Source organism: Falco biarmicus, chromosome 2, assembly GCF_023638135.1.
Source record: "Falco biarmicus isolate bFalBia1 chromosome 2, bFalBia1.pri, whole genome shotgun sequence".
Classification (NCBI taxonomy): Eukaryota; Metazoa; Chordata; class Aves; order Falconiformes; family Falconidae; genus Falco; species Falco biarmicus.
Window position 1 is genome coordinate 33,005,951 of NC_079289.1, and position 27,505 is coordinate 33,033,455.

The 27,505-nt window shown below is 41.4% G+C and overlaps 1 protein-coding gene across 4 annotated transcripts in view; it reads left to right on the top strand.

Annotated features, from left to right (window-relative positions):
* The first annotated feature begins 550 nt into the window (after positions 1–550).
* The window catches only part of ENOX1 (ecto-NOX disulfide-thiol exchanger 1), a 369,768-nt gene continuing 342,813 nt past the window's right edge, over positions 551–27,505 (top strand). For 3 of the 4 annotated variants that reach the window (XM_056329606.1, XM_056329607.1, XM_056329604.1), the window contains exon 1: positions 551–834. The gene's annotated coding sequence lies outside the window, so the exon portion shown is untranslated. Of the gene's footprint in view, positions 835–870; positions 1,084–27,505 lie in introns of those variants that run through there. The other variant, XM_056329605.1, reaches the window with a different exon arrangement.

Genomic DNA, 27,505 nt, shown 5'->3' on the forward strand with positions numbered 1-27,505 from the left:
CGGGTAGCCTCTGTAGAGAAGACATGCAACTACTTCTTACGGCTGGCTTTCCAGAGAAAGCTCTGGTCCCATCGGACGGGTGTAGCTCCCAAAGCTGCACAGAACGCTGTGAACAGCGCCCGGGTGTGTTTGCGGGGGGGCCTCGGGGAAAGCTTGCGGCAGCGCTGCCGGGGGTGTCTGGGGCGCTCCCGGCCCCAAGGGCGTCCCCCGCTCCCGCCCCGGCCGCTCTGCAGGGCCCCCTCCCCGCTGCCCGCCGCCGACTGCCACCCGCAAGCGGAGCAGGGAGCGCTCCCCGCCGGCAGCTGCGGCGGCGGGGCTGCACCCCGCTCCTGGCGGCCGCTTCACCCCGCTCCTGGCGGCCGCAGCACCCGCCCCGGAGGCCGCAGCCGGGACCTCCTCGGCGGGGCCGCTGCCCCCGGGACGCCGTGACGCCCCGCGGCAGCTCCCGCCGCCGGGCTGCGCGCTCCCCGCCCTCCTCACCGCCCCTCTCCCCCTTCCTCCTCTTCCTCCTCCCCGTCCTCCGGGAGCTGTGCCTTCCCTGCACACCTGCCTTGCCATTTGTCGGCGGCTTTGCTAGGAGGGGAGAATTTTCCCTCGGTCCCTTGCAGCATCCCTCCCCGGCACACACACACGCACACGCACAGACACACAGACGGAGGCACCGCGCTGCCTGTACATCGGCGGCCGCCGCCTCTCCGGCATCCCGCGCCGCCGGCCCCGCGCTCCCCGCCGCCGCGGGGCGTCCTCCGCCTGCTGCAGCACCGCCGGACCCGGCAGCCACCGAAGGGGGGCGGCGGCGGCTCCCGCTGCTCCGCGGCCGCGCACCGGCAGCCGGTAGGTACGGCGGTCCCGCGGCGGCAGCCCGCCCCGGGCGGCTCCCGGCGGGGGAGGCCGGAGAGGCGCTGCGGAGGAACTCGGCGGGCCGGGAGGGAGGGGAGGGCGGTGGGAGCAGAGCGAGACGCGCTGCCCCAGCCCCGCCGGCGGCGCCCGCCTCGCCCGGCTCCGGCTCTGCTCCCCCGGCGCCGCGGGGCCGTGCGCCGCCCCCGCCTCTGCCCGCCGCCCCCCCCGGGCACTGGCTCCCCGGTGAGTCAGAAAGTTTGCTTTCCTGGGCGCCTGGTTTTTGTTGTTGTTGGGGGTTTGTATGCTCAGGGTTTGGCATTTCTGCTAGCGGGCTATTTATTTATTTATTTTGACACCACCCCCACCCCTTTTTTTTTTTTTTTTTTTTTTTTTTTTTTTTTTTTTAATTGCAGTTGCCGCTGCAGCGGCGGGGAGGATGGGGGGCTCCCGCGCCAGCGCTGCCCCCGCCGAGGAGAGCCCCTCCGCGCCGGGCAGCCGCCTACCGGGGCACAGGCGTGGGCGGGCGGGCAGCGCACCCAGGGCAGCCGCGGTCGGACCCCCGGGTCCTTCCCATTCGCGAGCGCTGCTCTCCCCCCGAGACTTAGGTAGCTGCCGCTGCGAGGTCCCCCGCAGCTCCCCTGCAGTTTGCAAGAACAGTTTTTGGTGACAGCTCGAGAGGTGACTATCCCACCCCTCTCCTCCTCTTTTCTCTCCGTTCCTTGAGTGACTGCTTAAAAACAGGTTTCAGCGAAACTGTAGGTGACAGGATCTCGGTGTGCGACCAGTGAGGGACGCGGGAGCCGCTGGGCACCGTTTGGTACCCAGCAATGTTATTGTAGTGGGTTACCAGCTGAGGGAATAGCCGTGTCCTGCCCTGGCGAGGTGTGGGATTGGTTGTGGGTCGTGTCCATCTCTCGTTGCTTTGATTTAATCGCTGAAGTACCTTGTTGTTGTCTGGGTTGGGAAAAGCTCTCTTAGATTTTACTCTTCTCTTCTTTAATTCTAAATGTGCTTTTGGTGAGGATTCCTGGTTTCTGAAAGGCAGGTTAGGGGCTGAATGAATCTATCCATGGGCAGGAAAGAAAAGCTCTCAGATCCTTCCCATTAATCATGTATTTTCTATGTTGTGTATTAATACTTCTTTTTTTTATTATTATTCACTGGAAGTTCTGCAGTAGTGTGTCAAAAGCTTTGATGTCTTTTGCAATGTACCTCGTTCATTTTTTTCCTCAGATTTAAAATGGAATGATAAAATGCATAGACATTAATAAGTTGAAAGGACTTTGAAATAGTGCATGTTGTACATGGTGTGAAATTGTAGATATACATAAAAGAACAATAACTACTCTGCAGGTTTTATTTAAAACCTTTTTCTCTGTGGCTTTGTGCCGAACTCTCTTCATCTGTCTCTCAGCTTTTAAGTATGATTGGTTTTTTGTTGAGGTCTCCTGTTGTGTTGTGGGGATTCCTTGATAGGCACCCATGTTTGTCTGGTTTTAATAATCTTTTAATCTATCACTTTACAAAGACGTGCCACTGTAAAAAAATATGTGAATTTTGCTATTGTGGTTTTCAATTTTAGATCTCTTTTCCTGATGCCTTTATTTATTTATCTACCTATTTATTTATTTATTTAGTTATTTAAATATGTTATGACCGAGGGAGGGAGGGAGGAGGAGAGTAGGGAATTGTGTCCAACTCTTCTATCTGTCCAAATGTGCAAAAAAATGATTACATAAAGAAATCAAGGCACTGAAACAACCCTGAGCTGAATTCCAAGAACAAAAACGACTCTGGCGTGTGTGCTCGCCCGCACCAGGCTTTCTGCAGCATGTGGTATTTACAGAACTTGCTATGTACAGTAGCTCTCGAGTAGTAAGAGAACGTTTTGTATCCTCAGAATCAAGAGAGTCTTTGACAAGTCGGCAAAACTGCAGACACAGTCGAGGAATGCCGATACACGTGTGTGTGCGTATATAAATATCACCAGACTGCTTAAGTTCATCTTTTCTCAGGATAGTTTGTCTTCCTCGACCTGGACCATATACATCCTTTCCCCTGAATTTTGAGGCATTTTTTACTGTTTCTCTGTGTGCATGTTTTTCAACATTAGTCTTAATCTCTCTGTAAAATATCAAATAATCCAATAATAGATTTAGAAGACTCTATTGCCAGGCAAACCAGGCAATAGATCATGAAATCAGACAATAGTATTTTGTTTCCTAGCAACCCCCTACTGCAAACAGAAAACAAAGCGATGGTGGATGCTTCCACTTCATGATAGCTATATGTCAAAACCCCCAAGTAGTAAGGTACAGAGCTGGTAATTGTGCAGTGAGATTTACCCCTATTTGTTTCAGCTGCTTTGTTAATGTTTTCCTTTTGTGAGAAAGGGATTTGCTGGGGTAGATGCAGTTAAATGGTTATAATTTCACTCTGCTCTCTTAGCTTAATAACAGTGTCTGTTAGAACGCAAAGGGCACAAAATTAAGTAGTAACTGTAGAATTTTTGCCAGTAAGGGTGATTGGAAATACCCTGTTCTTATTGCTGGACTATTTCTGAATCTGTGCCATTACAGACTCTTGAAAATCAGATTTTTCATGTCCTGTATCCAGTATGAAGTATCTTTTTGGACTTTGTCTTGTTTTCCATCCTTTAGCTTTGTGTTTTAAAACTGATTTGTTACAATGTATTGAAAGAAAAATCCTTTGCCACTCGCAGGAATGGGAAGTAAAATCCTAAATGCTGCTTTGCCATGTTTACGTTCTGGGCACCCGGTTCACCCCTTCAAAAGAGCTAGAACTATCACGGTGCACAGGATCAGGTCCTAAGTCATGAGCTTTCTAAAAGTGCTTTTGATAATGCAGTAATTCCCTTCGTTAAAGTGCCTGAGCATTGAAATGGCATCTCAACCCTGGACCAATCTCGGATGCACTTTGTGCACTGCCATCTATCTGAAAAAATCCATTAGTGCAAGCTGTGGATCTGACCCGGTATCGGTGCTTACTGCCTGCCGGGTTTCAGCTTTCCAGCAAGTGTTCATGCTTCGAAGGCTGCTGGAGATGCTAAACTGCAGTAGGGAAAGGAGGTGAGTAGGCATAGATGGGTACGTACAGTGTAGCAGAGGAGTTTCTAAGCTTTTGTTTCTTTGCACCTTTCCTTCCTTTACAGGAGAGAGTGGCAAAAAGTTGTTCACAGAGTTTTACCTGCAAGTCTTCGCTATCTAGTGGTATTTACAGCAGTCACACTATAAAAAAACCCCAACAATTGTACTTTTCCTATTGGTTGCATCAGTGAATCTGTGAAAGTGAAGGTATTATTTCCACTTGGGAAACTATAGTCACAAGAAAAATTTGTTGTGGGGAGGACAGCGAACTCAATCATGTATGCATTATTAAAAACAGTATTTGTGGTAGGTGTGGGAACAGCATTCTCTGAGTGACTTTGGAGTTCACAGCATTATTTAACAAATCCAATATGCAGTCATGTACAATTTATTTATATTGCCTATAGATACTTTTCTGGTTCATCTCAAGTACTGAGGTACAAAAGTGTTACAACAGATACTACTTCAATAACAAAAGATGGAAGTGGAATGGTCAGATAATATTATAATTCTGAAAAATAAAAATGAGCAGCTACTTTCTTCTCTATATTTGAAATAATGCATTTTAGGGCCATAGCATGTGTGGATGGTTTAGTCTAGAACATGTTAATTGAATTTTGGAAGGCTTTATGGATTGAGAGGAAGTAATCATTTTCCAATTTTTCTTCTCTGTTTCTTTCTCAGATGGTGCTCCTCCCAAACCTTTAATGTTACAATTAGGTAGTCCACAGATTAAGCTTGGTATGGCTGCCTGATTGCAGTCCCCACTTAGCCTCTGCCTGTGTTTACCAGGCGTCAGAATGAGAGAAAGCAAAGAAAACAAAAAGTACAAACGAAGAGAAAGGTCGTGAAGTATTCTGCGTGTAAACAATGGAAGACATTTGGAAATGATTTTAAATAGGCTCCACAAAATTCCATTATGCCAACTGTGTTTGTTGCTGGTGGTGAATGTAAAATCTTACATCCATTGTCATGTGGGTTGGCGACTAGTGGAAATAGCCAGCCCGTGACCAAAACCAAAGACTAATACCTTCTTGCTCCTTCTACCCCCTAAAAATCCATCTTTAGTGGAACAGTGAGTTAAATCCATTGCATTTAAAGGCATTTGGTAGGTAGTAATTAAGCAATGGACAGCTTTGTTCTCTCCGTTTAACTACGCAATGACAATTGTGGCTAATGAGCTGCTGGTGAACGTGCTGGATATCTTACTGAGATACACATGCTTTTCCAAATTTTTCACAGCGACTTTTTTTTTTTTGAAGAGGGTACTGCAGCAACAACAATATAGAGTTACTTACTGTGTGTTTAAATCCTATAGGCTTAATGCTTACTGTACTGTTGCATATTTACTTAGGTATTTATTTCCTTTTCTTATTTTACGGAAGGAACAAAAGGATGATGACAGTTTTAGACTCTTTTGAAGGTTCATTTTTAAATCCCATAACATAAAAGCATTGGGATGTCAATTCTTGCCAAATATGGAAAATAAACCACCCAAGTGATTACAGAAACTGAGGATTTGGTTCAGCAAAGCACTGACTTGCATGCCTAACTTTTTTTTTTTTTTTTCTAAATGTATGCTTAAGCTCATCTCTGCTTGCTGCGATCAACTGGATTTAAGCATGTGGTTAAAGTTAGGCATGTAATTCAACACTTTGTTGAATAGGGGCCTTCAGCAAAACCTATAACCTTTGAAACCGATGTCTTTGTTTTGGTGTAGCCAGAACTTCAGGAGAATTCCTACAGGATGGCAGAGTGAAGGGAACAGATTTGAGGAAAAGGCAAGTTTGCAGGGCAAGGGGTGTCCAACTTACTGACGGGTAATAGCAATGCTGTAAGGGATCTAAAATTAAGACCCAGCAGGAAGTAATACATAAGTCTGCCTCATGACTTGATTATAGAACAGCATGGTACTGTGTCCGTGAACAAAGAAGTGGGATTCCCTTTTTATAAGAATCTGCCATGAACACATCTGAAAACTCTGAATATCATATCAACAGGAAGGTATTGCCAATTTGACTGAAGCTTAAAGAGCAGCAACAAAATACTTGGGGGTCTGGAGGAACTATCTTGAAGGTAAGTATTCAAAAACAGATGTAATTCTAGGCTGGCAGTGAGTATGGGGAGATAGTTTAACTACATGTAGATATTTGAAATGTATTTTAGTCAAAGGAATCTGGGTTTTTTTTGGTGCATTATGTGAGAGACTGCCTAGGACTAAATGGAGAGATTGAGGAAATAAAAGTTTAAGATGAATTCTGGGAAAAAATGACAAAAATATCTATTGGAGCCTATATTAGACCAGGTGTAGTGAGAGCCCTTCTTCCTTCAGATATTTAAAATAAGGGTAGGCAGGTCCCTAGCAAATGTACTGGAGGATGCAGTTCTGTATTTTTAAGGAGATGGAGTACAGTATCTAACAGCCCTTTTCCATGTCTGTTTCATTCTAGTTTCAGATGAAGGTTACAAGAGAAACTAGGTCAGATACTGGGCTTGACTTGATTTTTCTCAAACAGTAATGCTGGTACTTTGGCCAGGTGGTTTCCAGTGCCAAGACAGCTAGGGTTTATGCTTTTATAAAGGCATGACTCGAACAGGGTCATCATATGGGTTCAGGTTGTGTCAGTGTTGGGGTGGTGGATGTGAAAAGATCAGCTACAGTATTAGTTTTTAGTAGCTGTTCAGTAAACAGCTCTGGTTTATTAATTCATTTATTTTCCCTTTTGAAAACAATGAGCATCCTGGGGTGGTGTAGAGGGCACAGAGGTGACAGCTTCTTGTTTGTTGACAGTTTCTGCAGCGTTTTGTTTAATCATCTAAAAAAGCTTACTGCCATCAGGTAGCAATGATGGATAGCAGGTACTACTGCTTCCTTCCTATCCCCCCATCATGATGCCCTGATCTCATTAACAGCTGTCTCCTGTGATCTGGCTAGTCTGTGTGCAGTGCAAGTCCTGATGAATATTGCCATCAGTGGCGGGTTTTCTGGAAGAGGCTGAGAGAGAAAGAGAGACATATAGATGATCTTCCCCAGGGTGCATTGCTTTAGACTGGGAAGATGCAGGTTCAATGTGTAATGGCAGTTTTCTTGAGGAAGCCTTGCCTGGAATAATGTTGTTGCACCGATTTCTTGCAATTCATTTTACTCGAAGCAAGTATTCAGAAAAAAACCATGCAGACTGATATCATCAGGGAATGTTTTCCAACAGCCATGCCAATTACAGGGGAGGAGATGGATTTCCCTCTGCCATGCTTTATTGGATACCTGACAGCCAACTGTTTAAACAAGGCCTATTTTGGGTAACCATAAGGTAAAAACAAGTGATTCAGAATAACCCTTTCTTGTGTGATAATGATTAAAACAGTGATTTTGCAGGAGTACCACATACAAGGGAAAGCTAATCTGGGGCAGAGCTGGCTGGTGAGACTGACCTTTGGTTTAAGTACTTGATGGTGCAAGAAAAGGGTGTTTTGAACTTGTGGAAGTTGGGTTTAAGTCTTCTGTGTGGAGAATAAAACAGGAAATGTTGGTCTGTTTGTGAAAAAACAGCAGACTCCCAATACACCCCAGATAACTACTTAAAGCCAAATCCTCCGACCGCTAAACCAGGTTCAGCCTTGCTGGTGTTTGTCTCTGGGGGCTGGTTGATAGTGTTGGTGAAGGGGGTCTGAGAAGCTGGAGGAAGCTGGGGTTCTTTTAGGCATAACATAAGGATTGTGACTGAAGTTGTTGCCAATGCATTGCTGATTTTAGATGGACAGGTTTTTTTTATGGGTGGATAGTTCATAGATGGGTGGGTAAGGTAGATGAAAAGAACCCATATGACTGAGTGGATCAAGCTTGGTAGTTGCTGGTAATGAAATTGGGTAGATTGGTTTACTTAGGATTATTTGTGTATGTTAATAATGCTCTTCTGTATGTCTAAGATCAGACTTGGATGGAATTCTTTAGACTGAAAGATGGTGTGTAAATGTAAGATTATTATTCTGTCGCCTTTGCAGGGAGAAACGAGGTCAACAACAATCTTAATTATGGTTTGTTTATGTAAATAGATCTGTATTTTTAGAGTTAAATGAGGCTTTAAAGCGTTTTTGTACAGGTACTTCTAACAGTATTAGCATTTAGGATGTGGGATTTGGTATACTAGATCTCATTGATACATGATGACGAGCAGTTCCTCCATGGCTGGAGTGGATAACATACAACTATTTTGGTATGACACATTAGCTTTATGTAGATTTCAAAGGAGTCTGCGCACCACACACAGTGTAAACATGCTTTAGGACATAACAGCTCTGCCTAGGGTAGAATAGTGAAGGTTTAACAGTATTTTGTCCAACTCTGTTTACGCATACCCATTCCTGTTAGGAAGCATTTTGTTAGGGAAACAAAGAAGAAATGAAATAAAGTAGCTGATAAAGGCGTGGGGTGAATCTAGGAAGGTGGAATGCAATAAACAGAATGAAGGCATGCTCTTGGAGCGGGCAGTGGTACTTGTGCCCTTAGGGGAGGTATTTCAGCGATGACAAGTAAGTTTGTTTCATCTAAAAGTAGCAGATTGTTTCCTAATATTTTGCTGGTCCGATGTTCTGTCAAACTGTTATATCCTAACTGAGTGGCTCCTCTGCATATAGAGTAAGAGCTTGCTATTTTTTACCAAGTGAAGCAGTTCCCTCTCATTCTGCAGTGGTACAAGCCTGTTTTTTGGTGGCACAGATCCATGAATTAATCTCTTCTGATGACTTATGATGGATGTTGGCATTACTTCAACACTGACTCAGAAGAAAGAGTTGCATTTACTGAATAAGTGATCCACTTAGTTTATTGAGAGTTTTCCTTGGAGGTGTGACCCTTGCTTAGCAGTGAAATCTGCTGAGATCACAGCCCAGGGAGGTATGGTTATAGATGCATCAAAAAAAGTGTGTGTTTATGGTCCTCTGCTGGCAGATAAGGATGATGGGCACCTGGATGTAAAAAACACTCTGTGCAGATTTACTAGCTGTAAATGGGTGGTCTATCCATGCTTCCTCATGCCTTTTCAGCACCCCCACATCTGGCTTCCACCGTCTTCACACAGAGCATAAACAGAGATGTTGGTGGCAGGCTGTTACATGTGAAAGCTGAAGACTTAAAGGTCCTGGAAAGTATGTTTGAGTTAGCATCTTTATGTTGCTTTTCCATTAGCTGGCCTAAAATGAACATTGCTTAGGTTAATTTCATTTTAGCAAGTGAAGGCACCCTTGGCCAGCTTTTTGGTTCAAGCTTATTCAGATCTTAACAGTAAGAGAAAATACTCTTTATGCTGGTGACTCTTCTTCTGCAATGTAATCTGCCATTTTGTATGAACCACATAACCATTACCATTTTATTTCATCAACAGCCTGTGGGAAAGCATGTGTTTTCATTTCCTAGAGGGAGCTGGACTAAACTTTAGCTGATATGCTACAGGTCAAAGCCTCAGTGTACTGTTGCCAGTGTACTTAGCTACCCAGTTTCTTGCCAGTTCTGTAAGGTTAATACAGGGGTCCTCAAACTATGGCCTGCATGCCAGATACAGCCCCCCCGGGTCCTCAATCTGGCCCCCGGTATTTACAGACACCCCACCCCCCCCGGCGGTTGGCCGCAGATGACTGCCTGCCACTTCATCTGTGCGCCACCCCCCTGGTTAAAAGGTTTGAGGACCCCTGGGTTAATACTGTCACAGAAAAACATGTGAAACCAGGTGCAGTGCATATGTCATTAGCTGGGGTTTGTGGTTTTGTTTTTCATGATGCGTTTGTTTAACTTCTGTATCATTTTGCAGAACATACCTAACGTGTAGTTTATATTGTTTTCTTTGCAAAATAGAAGGCAGCTGTCATTTCAGCCTGGGAAGGAAACTATTAAGGTGTTTTAAGTAAAAGAGAAAGGCTGAAAAATTGGATTTCTTTTTAAGTTTCTTGGAAGATGTTAAGGGAGATTACGTAACTGCATAAAGTTGCTGGGGAAAAAGGGAAAGACGGCTCTCTGGTAATGAAAGAATGGTGTAGCTGCTTAATGTAATCCGTTCTCTGTGGATAGTGATGAGAAGGAAGAGAATGGAGAAGTGCATGGTCAGAGCAGGCTTCGTTTGTTCAAATCTGCAAGTAGGCAGCAAATCTGACAGGGAAGCTTTGTGTAGGGCAAGTGTGCCAGTCTCGCACCTAGTTTACCTTTTCCATAACAACAAAGTTGATTCTGTTTGGTGCTATATACTACAAATAAAATAGAAATGATAAAAGTAATAATTTTCAGGCTCATCTTGCCCAAGAATAAGGGGACTAGTGTGAAGTGAGTCAGTCAACCCACTGTAATCAAACAATTCTTCTATACCTAAAGTATAAATGTTGCACAAGTAGCTAGACAGAAAAGACTAGTGGTCATCTTGAAATCATGCAGAAAATCCATTTATTTTGGTTCCTCAATGTCAGACAGGCAGTGAGATGAAACTGAATATTGAACTGAAAGCAGAAGATTGAATTTGATAATCTTAAAGATGAGATGCTTTGACAACCCTGTCATCATTGAAATATAGTTGTGATGATCACTGAAGTCACTGTTCTAGTTGTTTCAGTGGCTCTTCAACGTCATTTCATTCTAGAGGAATCGGTTTGTCATTGTTATCCGGGAGGGCATAGAACAATAGCTGCTCCTATCTTAAACACTAGGAAAATGAAGACTTCAAACTTGATGAGAAACTTCCTTTTGTGCTAACACTGCTGTCAGCATAACACAAAATATAGGATGAGATGTAAGCCTGTGTGTACTGCTCTTTCAAAGACATTTAAATTCACTAGTTCACTGTTAAATGGATGAAGGAAAAGGGAGATGCAAAACTAAACCCTCAAACCTGAAATAAAACAGTAGTTCTATAAATGCAGAGTGGTTCAGTGAATATCAGAAGTGTTCAGAGAGTGGTTATAAGCATCCATTCAAGGAAAAATGCAGACCTCTGTAACATCAGCCATGTCACTAAGGGATGCCATGGGATGACTGTGTGACAAGGAGGTGTTCTGTAAATGCCTGAGGAGCAAGCGTAGTAGTAGTAGCAGAAACAAATTGAAATGAGAACTTCTGAAGTAGGTTTGTCCTGATGCTGAGTTCATCTCTGTGAGAAAGAACCATCTGTGTAATTAGGAGTTGGCTGGAAAAAAAGAGTATTTATGCTCTCTTCCTTCAGTTACTCTTGGGCATCCTCTGAGGAAGATCTTGTCTTTATTTTTGCCTCTACTCTGTGGTCCTGAATAATGCACTTTTATTGAAACTGAAATTGAATGTGTCTTTAGTAAAATTTTTTTATGAAGCAATGTACTCCCCAGAGAATTGACAATCTTAGGAAGGCAAGTAATGATGGTTTCAGAAGGATTTTGACCAGCTACAGCCTGATGACACTGCAGTTCCAGTGGAAACTTTCTTCCCCTATCTTGCGAATAAATAACACCAAATATTTGAGGAAAGTATTGAAGGAGGTCTCAGCAGCTGTGGAAACCGAATGACAATATTAATGCTTTGAATGAAGGTGGAGAAGAGGAAGAAGTCTGACATAAGAGTTAAAAAAGTCTGCAATGTCCACAGTGAGTAGAGTAAAAGTAATAGGCTGAACAGGTTGCAAGAAATAACAAGTTTAGTAAAATTATTGTACTGGTAGGGATGCAGAGGGGTCCCAGAATGGACTGTGTGAACATTGTAGGGCCTTTACTAGTTGAAGTATTCAAGAACAGGGTAGATAGAACTGTGTTGTCTTTAAAGGATTTAACTGATCTCGTTGCATAGTTGTTTCCAGCTCTGTTTGTCTGTGATTCTCACCAAGCCTTAGAGTGAGTGGGATAAAAGGAAGTGGAACAGTCAGAAGGAGTGTGGTTTCATAACTTAAACTGAAATCCAGAAGATAAGTCTGTTAGCCCTGTTTGTGTCAGAACAGTGGAATATGTAGCAGTCAAGTTATAAGGGACACTGGCAGTTGAACATGGATATTTCAGGCTTGAAAATATTTTCTTCCCTGCCCAGCTCAATGTGGAGCATTTTGTCATGCTGCACTGTTAGGCTTGAAACATTTTTGATAAATTCACTTTTTCATCCATAATCCCTTGCTAACACAACTTGAGGTTCAGGCCTGGCTGGTGCAAAAGTGTCGTAAAGCATAGGTAGAGAGAAAACTAATCTGTCTTCAAAAAGCTTGTGTAGACATATTCCAAGTTGTTAAAGCACAACTAAAAATAGACTAAAAAAAAAAATGGCAGACTAAACTGTTTAGAGACTTGTGACTCAGCTCCGACATTTTTGTGTATTTTATTTAGAGTTGCATGCTGTCAGTTTTGGACCATGTTGGAGGAATAATCATGTTACAAAGTGAATTCGGTAGTCTGTCATTTGTTTTAGCTAGTAAAAGCTTTATGGACTTTTTACAGTATTTCCAGTGGCTGTCTGCAGAGGAAGAAAGTTGCCCGAGTTCTGGGAAGCGCATGGGGAAAAGGCTGAGTGTGCATTAGACACCAGTTTCTGCTTTTCTCCAGATGTTCATTCCATAACCAGTAGCAAAAGTAGCATGTAGACCAATACAAATAACGTAATATGGTAGGAGTAACAGAATCTAAGTTCTTTTGACAGAGAACTTTGAACTCTCCCAGGAAACAAATTGGATCCTGTGCATGGTGTGTTGATGGAGATTGCATCCTTTTTACATGAGTAACGAGTCAGATGTTCTTTTAAGATGTATTGGGTCAGATTCTGATCTCCAGTGATTTACATTTTGAGTAATTCAAGAGATATTCATGAGTTACACAACAATAACAAGTTTTGGTCTGGTTCTTATTCCGTAGGATTTTGATATGATTATAAAAGGCATATTAATCTTCATTTTCTAAATATGTAGCAAGTTACCTAATTAATTCAATATTGTATTCTGGAGGAGGCTGTTTAACTTGAATTTCATTGTCAAATACCATATAGACAAGCTCATGTGGTGGTAACATTAACTAATGGTAGAGTTACCCAGATATACAGTTGTATCATCAACTTGAATTACAGTGTAACTCCAGTTGTTTTCAGTAGAGAAGGACCACATTGCTGAAAGGAAGCAAGCACGCTATTTTTGCAGTCACTATGCAATTAACTCATATAACCTCTATGCTATTCATACTTTGTATAAGATCCAGGGTGACCAACTGTAGGTCACTTGTATGAGAACAAAGACCCTGGGGCTGAGAGACAGTTTATTAAGATAATACTGTGGTGTGAAGATCAACTGTCACAGCAGTTGCCAATGAAAGTGTGTCTGTATTTGCTATATACTTGCAGTAACTAAGAGTTCCCTTGTTGGGATGTTTTGAATATTAAGGGATGGGGAGGATAACCAGGTAAATGATGGTGGTGTGAGTGTGGAGCCAACCTCACCTTGTTTTCTGCAGGTTCTCTTTTGGTGGTGGTTGCTCTGTGGATTTTCTGATGCAAGGCTGAGTACCTACCATTCAAACCATAGGATGTTTATTATTTTTCTCCTTTATTCAGCTACTTATTTTCATGAAAATGAAGGGACTCTGCCCTCTGTCAGTTTTGGTCACTTTGACCAGTGTCACCCAAAGTTAGTGAAGAAAAGGGAGGAGAAACAGATGAAGATGGAGACAGAAAATCATAAATGATTTGTTATTGGGAAATAGGGCCAAAAAATATTTTTCTGAGCCATTTCTTTTTCCAGACAGAAAAAATAAAAGTTGAATTGAATTCTTTCATCCATGTCAAGGAGTACAAAGTGTGTTGTCTCTTACTGGTGCCTCAGTGTATTTGTCATTGGGAGGCCCAAAGCAATGTCCTTTCTAAATGGTCTATGAAAAATGGACATATAATCTCTTTAAAACAAAATAAACTTGTTGGTTTTATCTGTTAAAGCAAAAGAAAGCTGCTATGGTTTGTAGACCGCTTCTTGCCCTAAGAGTGTGTATAATGGCAAGTCTGGTGTATTGCTCCTGACCACAGTAAGAGAAGTTCTTCCTCACAATGCCTCTTTAAACATTATCTTTGATAATGTATTGTTAAGTTTGAAAGTGTCTTATTTAAGCTTTACAAGAACATCAGATTTTTTCTCTCCAAAGCACAAAGAAAACTCCATGCTTAAGATCCAGTTTTTCAGACCCTTCCCCCTTCTTCAGTATGGAGATACAGCATTAACTGTGGTATTCCCTAGCAACCTTAACAGCCTAGAAGGGATCCAAAACCCAGTGATGCTCAATTCTCAAGAGAATTTGTTCTGTCTATTGTTAATATTCATTATATTCTAATAAGCAATTTGAGAAATCCTTCTCAGGGTCTCTGCTCCTTCTTCGTCTCAACTGCAATGGTTGTTTTGTTGGAATGGTGCAATATTTACTGGTGGAAAGTGGAACCCAAAGCTTTATTCTTACCATCTTTTTCAGGAAAGGCTTCAGAAAATCCACTTTATTTCATGATGATTCCTTTGCTAATTGCTCTAACAGCCCATAATTTTTTTCTGATAGATTAGTCATTGGCAGCTGATAGAATAATTTTTAGTACCTTACAGTCTAGTAAGTGGTTTGATAACTCAGCTTAATAAGAGAACTTGTGATTTCATATACATGGTGGCAGTACTATGTGCTGCTGTGTAGTACCATCACAATTTTTGACTTCTTAATTCTCTTGCCTAATAAAGACCAATCATCCTAAAAAATCCAGAGCTGATGTTATGGTATGCAGTGTCTCAGGTGTTCAAGTGCGGAAAATCATTCAGGCATTGCTTCAGCTCAGCCTTAATCCCATGGGAGCTGAGAAGTTCTGGCAAGAAGTCCCACTGCTTGAGAGAGACAGGACTGAACCCTGAGCTGTCAGTATTGAATGAAGCTTTGTTAGCCAATGGAAAGAAATTCACTTTTGTTCCAGCTCTGGTTTCTAGAGTAATTTTTGGAGAGGAATGTAGAGCTGTGGTTGTTGGTAGGTTTGTTTGTTTGTTTGGGTATTTTGCTTATTTGGTTGTTCTTTGTTATTGGTTTTGTTTTGTTTTTAATTTTAAGTGATCCCTTCTGTATGTCTGTCTCCCTAGCCCTTTTTGTCTTCCCTTCTCTCCTTCCATTTTTATAACTCTCCTTTCTCCTTCTCTTTGTGTCTCTGTCCCATGTCTTTTTACTGTGACCTTCATTTATTTTATATTTCAGACTTGCTATTTTCTGTTTAATGCAGTTGCCTTTATTACTTTCCTTTTCTTTTCTCCCTTCATCCTTTCTGTTTGGTTTCCCCACTTTTTTATATTCTAAGCCTCTGTCTTAAAGATCCTAATTAGTTTTTTTCTACAGGAATAAGATTGTAGACCTTATTTTTTTTAATTACTATTTTATGTTAATTTTATATTTTAAATTTGCTCTAAGTGCTCTTTTTTCTGGAATAGCATTTCATCTACTCTAACTTATCTTTTTTTTTCGTATCCTGTGCAAGTAACAGAAATGTGCCAGTGTCATATGAAGTCAGGTTGGGTAGTGGATGTAGCTCAGCAGTGCTCTATGGCCACACTTAATTTCTTCTCTTCAGCTTGGGACTTGGGTAGGCTGTCCAGTTACCTGAGTTCCTTGCTTTCAAAAATAATTTTTGAATAATAATCTTTGTTTTGCTCCTTACATTATATAAGATCAGTAGTATTGTAAGAGGCTGCCTGCGGCTAGTGTAATAGTTTTGTGCAGTTGTCAGAATTTTCATGTTTTTGCTCAAAAAAAGGTGCTTGCTTTTATATAGGGATCCTTACTTGGAGACAGTTGTTCCAAAGAAAGGAATATTTGTACCGTATGGTATCTTTAATTATTTTTTATGTGAGTAAGTGAATTCTAGAAATGTGGTTATATATCATTAAGGTCCATAATCTTAAATGTTCAAAAGCCATGCTCATATGTCTTCAGTATCAAAATTTGAGTGTGAAATAAGTAGTAGTATTGGAAAGCTAAATAAGTGGTGAGTCAAAGTAATTAAGGGAAAGTAAATAATCTCTAAGGTTCTCATTCCCCATGAAACTAATTTCGTATCTTATCCTTCATGTATTTAAAAATAGTGCCCTGCTAATTCAAGATGCTTGTGTACTATGTGTGTGAAGAGCACTTCAGTTCTATTGAAAGGATGGCAGATTAGGGAGTTATTTTCAATGGGCTATTTTTTTTTTTTTTTTTTTTATTTTAAGAGAAACATTCATTTGGGCAATGTAAGTGAACAAATCTTGCTGGAGAAACAGCTTGATGTTCATGCAAGACAGCAGGTGATCAGCCAATAATTTTGTGGTGGCTTATGACTAGAAAGCCTTGGTTTTGTCTTTAAAGTCATACGGATGGCAGTACTTTCTCTGCAAAGGTAGGCTTTTTCCCCCAGTCTAGTAAGGCCTTAAACGTTCTTCCATATACGCTTTCCTCTTTTACCTCCAAAAGATCTGTGTCTTGTTAGTGACTCTACTATTTGGAATATAAATTATTGCATTATTTTTTTTTAAATGTACCTTGGAAGATAAATGGAATGTATTAGAAGGGTTAGACTGCTGTGGAGCTGCAGGTCTGCCATGCATGAGTCCAATGGTGGTCTGATGGGAGAGCGATGAGATTGCGCTGTAAACTATGTCAGTATCTTGAATAGTTACCTTAAGAAGGCTAATGTATGTTCATGACATGTCTCCAAGTTTCTGTGCTGGAGAAAATAAATCTCATTTCTTTATTTCTTTGTGTATCCCACCCTTCAATTTCTGAGGCTTTCTGTTGCCCAAAGAGGCATATTGCTTATGCAGATTTCTTTTTCTTACTCGTGGAGTTGAAGGCTGAAGTAGCAAAGTGGCTCAGCTTCCTACATACAGTGTGCATGATGTGGTACTGTGCTGAAATGTGTGGAGGGACTGCACAGACTCGCTCTGGGCATGTAACAGAAGTGCTGGAATTAGGAGCTTACACAGAATGCGTAGTGCAGCCCCTTGAGCTCTGAATTGCCTGCTTCAGGTGTCTGAGTATCTGCTGAGTGTGCGGGAACCCTACAATTACAAGGTTAGGTCATAGGAAAGTTACACATCTAAAGTAGACAGTGTAGATGTATCCCATCTGCATCAGATAAGGATGCCATGTGTTACTTATTAAATAAAGATGCTAACCTGTTTGACAGTGAATTTGGAGGAGCTGAAGATGGTGCTTTTTTCCAGACCTGCAACGTTTCAAGACAAGCTTGTAAAGCTGTTTTTTAAATGCAGATTAACAGAGGCTTTCTGGTTTATTACCTGCAGATCCTCATGCAAATTTAGAAGGACTGGAACTAGTGCTTACATCCTGTCACCCTCATGCTCTCTCAAATCAACGAGGAGTTTGGTGCAGAAGTTGTTGATGCTTGGCCAGAGCCCTGCAGATCTGATGAAAGAAAATAAAACTATCAGTTAGTATTCTTGAGAGCAGGGTAAACACGTTCAATGTAACAGGGAATTCGGTAACCTGCTACGTGCAGCAGAAAACCTGCTTTTTATTAATTGATCGAAGAAAATGTTGAAAATAATTGGGAAAATTACTTGAGGGAGGGAAAAGCAGAGTTAGGGAGTATTAGTAGAAGGTTCATACTGTTTGTGAAATCAGACTATTCTTAAAGCTTTCATATGTTCTATGTAGTGTATATATATATAAAAACTTTTTTTTTTCTCCTGAGAAAAGCCATGATTTTATCTCAGTAATTGAAAATAATCTCTGAAGTTGCTCCTTAACTAAACTTACATGAACCACTTTTAAATCAGTTGTTATCTTTCAATGAATTTCTCAATAAGTGTTGGTGCCTGTGCTTGGATGGCATAATCCTATATAGAAAATAAGGCTGAGCACATCCTATTCATGACTAAAAGCACAGCATTTCTAGCCTAATTATGGTGGCATTTGGCCGTGATGCTGTAGTTAAAGGTGTGTGTTGGTGTTTCTATTATAAATTGTATACTTCAGTGGCTTAATTCATGCCAGGCAGAAGTCTGACTAGCAATCTACTTAGTCATTTGTTTTCCTTCATTAAAAATCCTTAGGTGAAGAAAAGTTTTGAGTTCTGAATTTTTTTGATCATATCTGTTTGCCTATAAGTCTATTTATTTCAAGAAGTGATACGCTTTTCCTTAATTTCAAAACTTTATTCTGTTGTGCAACATATGTGGTTATTGTTAGTGGCTTACATCACTCTCAGCACTTTGGGTTGCTCAAAGAAAGCCACGCCTGTGAAAAGGGGTAAAGGAAACACAAGAACTATAGAATTGTCTGCATTGAGCAGTCTGTGTGCAGTGCTGGCTGCAAGCAAAGATTATTTCTGTCACCTCAGTTACTGCAACTGGGCAATATTAATTTGGGGACTTCTTGCTTACTAGGGACATTGCCAAGTGAATTCCTCATCTGAAGTCTGTCGAACTTAATGAGAGTTTTTCAAGCGACCTTGTAATGTCTCTTTAAGGCTGTAGAGGCCCCCAAAGTGGTAATGCTGAAAGGTGTAATTGACCCTATAAATCTCAGTGGGTCATTAATTCTAAATCTCAATAATGTTAAGGCCAGGATGCATGTAACTGAAGCAAAGTGATAAGCATAGTAGGAAGATTTATGCAAGCATTGTCTTGCTTTGGTTTGAACAGCAGTAGAAATTATTTGTACTTTTGGCTTGGAAGCTTGCTTTCTACCTTAACATCAGTTCACATGTTTCCAGAAACACCTAGGTGTTTCTGGAAATCTATAAATGCATCTTTCTTGGGGAGATGGCTGGGGTTTTTTGTTTTGATATATCAGGAGGTAATAGAACACGACTTGAAAAACTCTGCAAGATGGATATGAACCCCCTAACTCTCATCATTTAACTGTATAAAAACAGTTTTCAAAACATAACTGCACCTAACACATTTGCTTCTAATAATGACAGCTCAAATTTTAAAGCACATATGTAAATTTTTGTTTGCTTTGTGGCAACAGGATCCTGATGTGTGCAGTGTCTGTATTTGTCATGCAGGTACTCCCCAAATGGGGATGTCCATATCCAAGTGTGCTATGAATCCACCATCTCTGCATGTACTTGGTAAGAACTTCCAGCTAATGAAAGGCTTGCCATTATTTATCCTGACATGAAAGGCTTTTCAGTGTGTTCCTTGGGGAACAAAAAAAAAAAAAAAAAAAAAAAAAAAAAAGGCTTGATTTGGCTTAGTGAGAACTCGCATCTTGCTTCCCCTGATTGGAAATTATGGTAATAAATTATGGTAATATGTCCTTATTTCATGGTATGAGGTGGGAGTGGTTGTTACTATATAAGTGCATAAGCAAGGAGTCAAAAATGCAAATTAACTAATGCAGTGGTCTGGCTTTTGCCATATGTCATTTGACTACCAGACATGAGTCCAATCCGTGTTAAAGTCCCATTTGCACTCTCCCATGGAACAAATTTTACCCTCCTTTGCTTCAATCCCCTGCCAGGGATTTTTCAGAGAGATGATCTTTTCACCATACCTCTAAGGCCAACCCCTCTGGTTCCTCCCCCCAAGCCCCAGTGTATCCCAGCATAAACAGAACACTGGGAGGAAACAGGTAAGATCAAAAAATACACAACCACACAAAGAATAAAAAAATCAGACTTTTAGAAATGAAACAGGCCTTTTATGTGGGAAATCTTGAGTATTGGTATTTTTATGTAATCTGAGGTGGAAAGGGAAATGTTTGGCATCCCATAGTGTTCTGCCAAAACAACACATTCAGCTTTCTGAAACATGTATTTGTCATCATATCTGCCTCCATTTATACCTGAGAAGAGAAATTATAAAAGTTTATTTCTTGGTCTCTGGCCTTTCTGCGCAAAGGCATGTGTGCTGCCTTACCAATTCTGAGAGACTTTGCTAGGGACAAACCTACAAATGCTTGTTAGGCACTTAGCAGCAATGAGAGCTCAGGGGGAAGGAATAGAAAAGGCAGGGTTTGTGTGTGTGTGCACTTTCTTCCATTCTTCAGGCAAGAATTTCAGTTTTATTTTGATCTACAGTTTTCTGGCAAAGGAATGACTGCAACTATATCTGTTTTTTGTCCAGTGGATGCCATCAAACCTTTTCCTGTATTTGAAATAGTTCCATCAATTTTTAAAAATCTAACATTAATCTTGTATTGGGGCCTCTAACAAACATTACTATTCATACACAAAATAATACATGATGTACTCAACCTGCCTAAACTAAAGCCTGGCCCAAGAGCAGTGTAGAAGGACCTGAAGTAGATTAACTGACCAGCTCCATCATAGGGAGCTTTAGATGTGCTTTGATTCTCTTCTGGAACAAGAAGAACTAAGTCAGGACTGGGGATGAGGAGAAAAGATGTAGCAAGAACTTCTCTGCAGTAGGTGGACCATCAGATGAGTGAACAAATTCAGAATAGCTGTGAAGCTGCTTTAAACCAAACCTGTGCTCCTAGCAGATGATTGGTCCGGTGTGGTTGGTCTTTGAGGAGCCCTCAGCCGGTCTGAGGGTCACAGCAAATATTCACAAATAAAAGGTTCTAAAACATTGACACCACATATCTAACCAGGACAGATTTGTAGTTTTCAAGATGGCTAGTACTTAATTTTGTGTGATGAAGTTCCTTCTGCCATTTTTGGGTGCAAGTCAGAACACAGTCTGACAGAATACAGAATATAGCTTCTAGAATATCTAGCATTTTTCTTGCAAAGAAGCCGGTCTGGGGATAGTGGAACTCTGTTTAGCTTTGCTATTAGTTTATGAAACCTTGTTTGATGTTTACGCCACAGAAACTTTTTTAAGCTACAAATGTGGTTGTGTTGGAGTTACTGTTGGTAAATGTTCTTCCTTTTTCTGCGTTTTAGTTTCCATTTCAGAAATAGAGAAGAACATTCGCAGGATCAACACACTCCTCTGGGTTGTCATTACACTGACAGAAAAGAGATGTGTAGTGAAACTTCACTTCTATGTGCTGTATGTGGTATTGTTCCCTTAAATGATGTGAATGGGAGAATTATCCCAGTGGATGTCTGTTATGATCCTTCTCTCAGGAAAGGTCGTTAATAATTGCTGTTTATTGTTTTGGAAAGGATTTGTTCAAATATATCTTGAGTATTCATTTTCCATAGATTTGTGTCTAGGGGACTTAAAAGTGACAACAAAAAGAGTGCATGGTAGAAAATAAATGTTTGTGCAAAAGCAATTTTCAGTATCTTGTAAGTGAAGGAAAGAAAGAAGAGGGAAATTCCTTTTTCATGATGTTTTTCCCAACTCCAGGTCTTTAATTTCTGCCTCAAAACCTCCACTTCTGCCCCTCTGTTCCCCCTGGTCCTGGTTAGGGACAAGAGGTCCTTTTATTTGATGAAGGCCAAGGAAAGCTCAGTAGCATGCATAAGAACGTTGCAGTCCAAGTATTCTCCTCTGTGTGCAGTTAAGTACTTCTTTTTTTCTATTTAAAATTTTTATTGTCAGTTTTGAGGTGTTTGATCCTCAATGTTCTTTGCATCAAAAATGTTGGTGTTCCTTTTTGCAAGCTCTTAGAAAAACACATCCAAGGGGAAGAAAAAAAATGCATAGTTTGTGTCTTCAGACTGTTGCTGTATTGTGATGAGTATCATTCCAAGATTTGATCTCCAATCTCATTTGTTTGGCTGCTCAAACTTGTATGTCATATACATATCATGGAGGATTATTGTGCCTCAGTGCAGGGAAATTTCTTCCTAGAAAGAAGTGTAGATCTTACTGTGGCATCTGACAGGAAATCTAGGCTAGTTTAGAGCAAAAGATAAAAAAAATCCCTTATGAAGAATAGCTTATTTGGCTTAATTTTGTATGTCATTGTACTTCTGTATAATGCCATTGGGATAGTATGCAGGAAATTTGAAAATGGAATTTGGTCTCTTAATCTGTGGGAATTTAGGAAGAACTGAAGGAAGGACAGGCTCTGATTGTGTTTGATTTCAAGGTTAGACCAAAACTACTGAATGATGAGTTAGATGGATTCTTTTTCCATACAGAGAAGAAGTTCTGGTGGTCTAATTGCTAGATCACTCCTGCTGTTTTGCCTGCGATTTCATATTCCTGATAGTTTTCTGGTTTAAGTGTAAACATACCTTAGGAAAGGGAAGCAGAGAAATACAAGTCTAGGTAAGGTAAAACTGATTGTGTTAGCTTTGAACTATAAATCCTGAATGTCTATAAGAACATAGGATTGAGAAAGATTATGATTTAGCTAGCATGAGGTCTTTACTATCTTTGCGTGCCTGAGTCACATTTCTTTGAAGAGATAAAGGATTGGGAGGGTTATCCAAAAAACTTGTACCACGTGGGTCAGGTAAAGAGCAAGAACTCTTAGGCTGCTTAGGCACACGCTGGCTGAATGCACTGGGACCTGAATTACTGAATGTCTGTCTGGGAAACTCTGCCTGAGCTTTTTGAAAATGTGTGAAAATATGCTGTCCAATTCAGATAAATTCCCTTAGAAAGAGGTAGGGAATTTTACTGCAAATTCTGTCTTGAATGATACAGATTGAGAATCTATGCTCATATTAATAATAGGATCATAGAATAGCAGGTTGGAAGTCCAACCTTTCATGGTGAAAGCATGGTCTAGACAAGATGGGCCAGTACCCTGCCCAGACATATCTTAAAAGTGTCTGATGCTGGGGGAGTCCACTACTGGGGAGATTATTCCAGTGGCTGATTGTTCTCATTGTGAAAAATGTTCCTTTTGTGCCCAGTTGGAATCTCCCCACGAGTAACTTGTACCCCTTACCCCTTGTCTATTCCATGTGACTCCTTGTAAAAAGGGAGTCTCCATCTTCTGTGTAGCCACCCTTTAAATACTGCAACGTGGTGATAATTTCTCCCCTAACCCTTCTTTTTTCAACGCTGAACAAACCCAGTTCTCTCAGCCTTTGCTCTTATGGCAGGCTTCCCAGTCCTTTGATCATTTTTGTGGCCCTTCTGTGGACCCTCTGCAGCCTATCCACATCTTTTTTTATTTTATATTGGGGACCAAAACAGAACACAGTATTCCAGGTGTGGCCTGATGAGCACTGAGTAGAGTGGGATAATGACTACTTTATCTCTGCTGGTGATGGCCTTGTTGATGCAACCCAGCATCCTGTTGGTTTTCTTTGCTGCAGCAGAACACTGTTTACTCATATCGAGCTGCTTGTGCATTAGGACTCCCAGGTCCCTTTCCACGGAGCTGCTTCTCAGCTGGGTAGATCCCAGCCTGTGCTGCACTCCTGGGTTATATTATCCTAGGTGCAAGATTTTACATTTGTCCTTGTTGAATTTCATAAGGTTCTTGTTAGTCCACACCTCCAGCCTACGCAGGTCTTCCTGGAAGGTGGCTCTCCCTTCTTAAGTGTCTACTTCAACCCTCAGTTTCATATCATTGGCAGACTTCATTAGGGTACGCTTGACCCCATCATCCATGTCACTTATGAAGATATTACACAGCATTTAGCCCAGTATTGATCCCTGGGGGACCCCACTTGTGACAGGCTGCCAGTTTGAAAAGGAGCTATTTACCACCACCCTCTGGGTGCAGCCAGTCAGCCAGTTCCCCACCCACCACATACACCACTTGTCTAGACTCCTAGGAGGAGGCTGTGGAAAACCATATTGAAAGCCTTGGAGAAATCCAGGTAGGCAATGCCCACCATGTGCCCCACATCAGCCAAGCCCATTACTTTGTTGTAGAAGTCAATCAGGTTTGTCAAACACCATTTGCTCTTGATGAATCCATGCTGGGGTTTCCCAATCATGTGCTTCATTTGACTTGTGATAGCCTCCAGGAGGATTCATTCCATAACTTTCCCAGGGACTGAAGTACAACTGATGAGCCTATAATTTTCTGGATCCTCCTTTAAGCCCTTCTTGTAGATGATGGTGACATTAGCCTTCTTCCAGTCTTCTGGGAAGTCCCCCAATGTCCATGACTTCTCAAAGATTATGGAGAGCAGCCTCACAATGTCAGCCAGATTTCTTAACACCTACCCTCAGGTGGATATTGTCAAGGCCCATTCATTTGTAGGTGCCAAAACCCTGTAATAAATAATGTACAAACCAACTCTTCCTTCACTGGTGGGTCTGTGTTTGCATCAACCCGCATTTTTGTTCCCAAGGCCTGGGGCCCAACAGTGCTTGTAAAGACAGAGGTGAAGAAAGCTGAGAACCTCTGCCTTTTCATCATTATTGGTGACTAATTCACCTCTCCTGTTTTAACGGTGGGCCAGTATTTCCCTTCTGTTTCTGCTTGCTGTTTGCATACATGAAGAACCCTTGTAGTTTTTGACATCTTGGCCAATTTCAATTCAAGCTGAGCTTTTACTTTTCTAACTGTGTCTCTGCATGCCCTAGCAATGCCCTTGTTCTCAGCAGGTGTTTGTCCACTTTTCCATCTCTAGTATGCTTGTCTTTTGGTTTTGAGTAGACTCAGAAGCTTGCAGTTAAGCCAAGGGGGTCTCTTGCTCTGCCTACTTCCCTTACCTTTGAAGGGGGATGAACTGTTTTTGCTTTTCCAGGAGAGTGTTCTTGAAAAATTCCCAGCACTCACTAGCTCATTTATCCTCCATGGAAGTTTCCCTTGGAATCCCTCCTAAACATTGCCTAATCCTGAATACTCGCTCCACCAAGAATTAGAATAAATACTTCCTTCATGGGTAAACCAAAGCTATTCTTCTAATCAAGAACCAGATAGAAGGATGGTTGTGTTTGTCACATGCTAAATGTAAATGGTCTACAGGCACTGTTAGTTCTTGCTGTGGCTCAGAGATCTGGAATCCTTTCTCAAATGTGCATTTGCCAGCAAGTAGGGCTTCCATAGTGTAAAGCCCATCAATCATATCTGCTTGTATATCTGCAGTGGGCAGTGGAGCCAACAGGGCATGAAAATCTAGACTACCATTTCATAGAGCTAGAGGAGGTAGCAAAATAGGCTATTTACTGAGTAAATACTCAATGTATTTACTGAGAGTCTTTGTGTGTGAGGATGTCATCACAGCCTTCATATTTTTCTTGGTGGATTTTGGTTGTTTGTTTGTGTGTTTTTTTGTTATTGTTGTTGCTGTTGTTAAACTGTTATATGTGTCAGTCTCATAAACTACATGACCAGAACTGTTGTGTGTCCTAGATACTCTTGATGTCTTTGTCACTGAGTAAATGAGGAGGTAGTTTGAATCTTGGGAATGAGTAAGCCTGAATTCATTCCAGGTAACTTTTGAAGTGTTTAACAAGGCCATCTATTCTAGAAACATATGCCATCCAACTCTCCTTTGAATGAAGAGAGGCAGATACTTTTACAGGTCTGTATCTGTAGGTATATATTTTGGTCTTAGTGCGGCTGATGTCTTCTAAAGATACTTATTTCTCCACACTGACTAGACAAAGAGTCTGGTATGGTTACATGTTCAATTCAGGTTCTTCAGCTGGGATCAACTGTTAAGTGGAATTTCTCTTTAATACTGTGGGAGTGAACAGCATCTTCTCTCCAGCCTTTCTTCACCAATAGGTGGAATACCCATTCAACTGAGATAGCTAATGGTCAACCTTCAGGTGTGTTGACAAAAGGAATGCAAATAGAAGCAAGAAAGAAAAGGGAGTGTCTGTAACTAATTCATTCTTTCTGACAATCTTTGAAGTTACAGGGCAGAGAAGACAGCTGAGACCTGAGCAGTGAAGTGACTACTTCCCTGTAAAATTGCTAGGTTAACTTTGAAGGGTGACTTTACAGGCTGAGAAATCATATGCTCATGTTCAGGTGCTTTAGGTCCAATGGAAGAAATGATTGACTTCATTTTGAGGAAGAGTAAGGAAAGACATATCGCTGATTCATTTCAGTCTAGAGAGGTGACTTGTAGAGGAATGAAGGCGGTGGGTTGATTAGCATTGATAACATGCAGCTGTGGCCTTGCCTCGAAGGCAGTGGCTTGATTGAGGTGGATGATGTGCAGCTGTCTGTAGCTCCTTGCTAAGTAGTTAAATAGCCCTGAGGATTGTGGGAGAGGGGGTTGGATGGAGTAGGGGCAGTGTGGTCTGACTGTGGACAGTAGAATCTGACTGATGGTAAAGGCTTTGTTGCAGCCTGCTGGTTTGTGCTGCAACAGTTGGTGCCTCGTGTGAAGCAAACTGAGTTGGACTCTGACTACAACAGTGATTTACCTTTTGAGTACACTTCAAGGTGTGCTTTAGGTGAGATTACACGAAAAAAAGGTGTACCTTTGCTGGGTGTATAGTTAAGAGTTTGGGGGTAACTCTATGGAGGGATAAGTACTGTTCATATATTTCATATTCAGCTAGTTGGATTTTTTTAAAAGAAGCTCATTAGCAACTTTATTATAAGTTAAGTAAATTACTCTTCTGATCATTTAACTACTAATATTTTATTGAAGAACATTATTCATTAACTGTAAATGTACTGGGCAGTACTCATATATGATTAAAAATTAATTCATATAATCACTGCATAAAATGAAATAAGCATTACTTTAGTGTGTGAAGTTTCGCTGAGCGTAATGCTATTGGTGTGTGATCAGAGCACATGCCTTCCATGCTTCTTGCTGTCTTTCTGTTCCTCCTAAGTAATATCAGGTATGGGAACTGGAGATTGTTTAACTACAAGTTAGTAACATTTGGAGGGCCCAGCATCTCTTGGAGACCTCCCTGAGACAGACTCTAAGTAGGTTGTGTCCACAATGTCAGACTCTGTAGCTAGCTAGTTCCTCTAATGTCTGGCCTGCTTAGAATTTATTAGCAGCTGTTAAGTCAACTCCAGGTTATTCCTGAGTAATCTAGAGTTCATTAGAGGAAATCATAAGGAAAAATAAATTGGTCGGGAAACAAACACTGCTGCTCCAGGACTCTGATGAATGTAGGCAGCTAGGAGGTAGGTACAGGTTCAACTATCTTAAAGTGCAGAAAATTGCCTCTGGGATATATCTTACACTGATACTTAGGAATGACTTTGAAGGCCATTTTCACACAACCGGAGCTGACCGAGCACTTTTTCCACCACATACTTTATATCTGATAGAAGTTTCTGATGTCCTAGTCAAAAGCAGAGCAGGACCTTTCAGGAAATCAGGCTCATCTTTTCCAGTGGTCTGGGAGAAGCGTAGAAATCTGAAAGAGGCAGCATGGGGCTGATGCTGTCAGCCTGCCCTGTGCTTAGGTGTAGCTCATACAGGTGAGGTCCAGGACCCAGGAATGATGGGCTGGGGAACAGGGATACCCAGAGATTAGAGAGCCACCAGGATCAAGCTCGGACTGTGCCTGAGGCTGTAACATCTAAAAGGAGTTTTCTCTTGACTCCAAGTAGACAGATTATTCTGGAACTGCTTCATCTGTGCATTTTCCTTTGTTGTTTGACTTCTGGCAGTGTGGTGTTGGTCTAGTCCTGCACAGCAGTTCTGGTGCATTGTTAAGAAGCAGAACTGGAAAATCTCTGTAAGAGTCCATATTAAGAAATGAAATATTAAGCTCTGTTCCAAACTAAAATGAATCTGATAGCTTTTTCCTGTTTTCCCCTCCTGTACATTTCTCTGTAAAGAAGCTACTGTTTTTCAGTGGCTG